The sequence below is a fragment of the Dipodomys ordii genome, unplaced genomic scaffold (genome assembly GCF_000151885.1).
Source record: "Dipodomys ordii isolate 6190 unplaced genomic scaffold, Dord_2.0 Scaffold10, whole genome shotgun sequence".
Taxonomy (NCBI): domain Eukaryota; kingdom Metazoa; phylum Chordata; class Mammalia; order Rodentia; family Heteromyidae; genus Dipodomys; species Dipodomys ordii.
This window is the reverse complement of record NW_012267226.1, coordinates 3190581-3192310: the sequence shown is the minus strand read 5'-3', so window position 1 is coordinate 3192310 and position 1730 is coordinate 3190581.

The following is a 1730-nucleotide window of genomic DNA, read 5'->3' as shown; positions in this document are numbered from 1 at the left end:
ATAGATGAGGCTCAGCAGTAGAGGACCAGTCTATAGTGTTGGAGGCCCTGAGTTCAAATACCAATACTGCCAAAAAAAATTGGGGGGAAGGAGAGGATAGAAGAGGAGAGGGGAGGGGAGAACAGGGGAAGAGAGGAGAGGAAAGGAAAGGAGAGGAGAAGAGGGGAGGGAAGAGGAGAGGAGAGGAGGGAGGTTCAGTTCCTAGTGAGGCTCTCTTACACTAGCTTACAGATGGCCACCTTCTCCATATGTCCTCACAGAATGAAACAGACAGTAAGCTTCCTGTTGTCTTTTATATTAGGGCACTATTCCCATAACTGGGGCCCTGACTCATCATCTAATTGTCTCTGAAGACAATTAGACATCCAAGTATCATTACATTGGAGGTGAAGAGCTGACTTCATATAAGAATTTGAGAGTGACACAAACATCCAGGCCATAAGAGTCCACCTAAAGTCAATGGCTCAGTTGACATTTCTTGATATTTTTAGGAAAAACAAAACAGCAACATATACTGATCTTTCTAAAACTAAAAAAATCCTTTGGAGGCCATATACACATATCCAATAAATGAAATATATCTGTATTTCGTAACATTCATAAAATGCTCTGATTGAAGGAAATCCTTTTTGTTCTGCCCCTACATGACTAAGTGGAATTACCCCAGTGGATCAGCCTGAGTGGGAATTGTGTGATGACCACACCATCTTCATTTCTCTTCCCCAAGTGTCATTCAGGGTTTCCAGGGAAATTCCAGGAATGAGTTCCCTCCATCCTCCCACTACGCCCATCACCTCCAATAGGAGAGGCCAATCCTGACTCAGTGTCTAACCAGAATGAATTTCTCCCAAATTGTTCTGCAGGCATGGAAACTTGGGAAGGACTGGAGCTAAGTAGGTGGTATGTGAAAATCAGACTCAGCAGGCCACGCTTTCCCCAATTAACAACATCCACCGAGACTTCCAGCCTTGAGATGGCTGTCAACCCACGTCTTTCCACTCAACCAAAGACTGCTTTTATTCTTAAAAAAATAATTTAAGCCCTTGATGGTAGTGCCTTTCTTCCTCCCTCCTCCCTTCACTCCTTCTTTTCCTCCTTAATTCCTTTTCTTATCCCCATCCTCTTAGCCTTCCTTTCATTTTGATCCATTTCTGCTGATTTACATCTTACTGATGGTTGGCAACCCTGGACTTGAGGGATGAAAGTTTGATCCTGTACTTGGAGGATGTGCAAGGGTCTGCTTTTGTCCTCAACTTACTTATGCTCTTTATAAAATGTTTCTCTCTCTCTCTCTCTCTCTTTCTCTCTCCCTCTCTCTCTCCTTCTCTCTGCTAAACCCTGTATGAAAATGACCATGGTGTGAGAGATTCAAAGATCTGATTAGAGTGTAGAGACTATAGAGGCTAAACTCTCTAGCTTCACCTTCCTCTTCCAGAGGAAGATAATGATACTGCCTGTGTGTTAAAAAAACAAAAAGAACTGTATTGTGTGCAAGAGTCTGCCTTGCTATAGGTATATACTTGGTAAATATTAGCAGCTCTTAGCCCATTAAACAGTGGGCACCATGAAGTACGCTGTATGTCTACTTTGATGCCTTTGTTATTTGGAATATTTACAAAATTATTGAGTTATGATGAACATATTATATATTATATATTTAAATGATATAGCTTGATGTTCTTTGACATATTTAAAATTATTGCCATGAAAGTGGAACTGGGGCTCAAGTG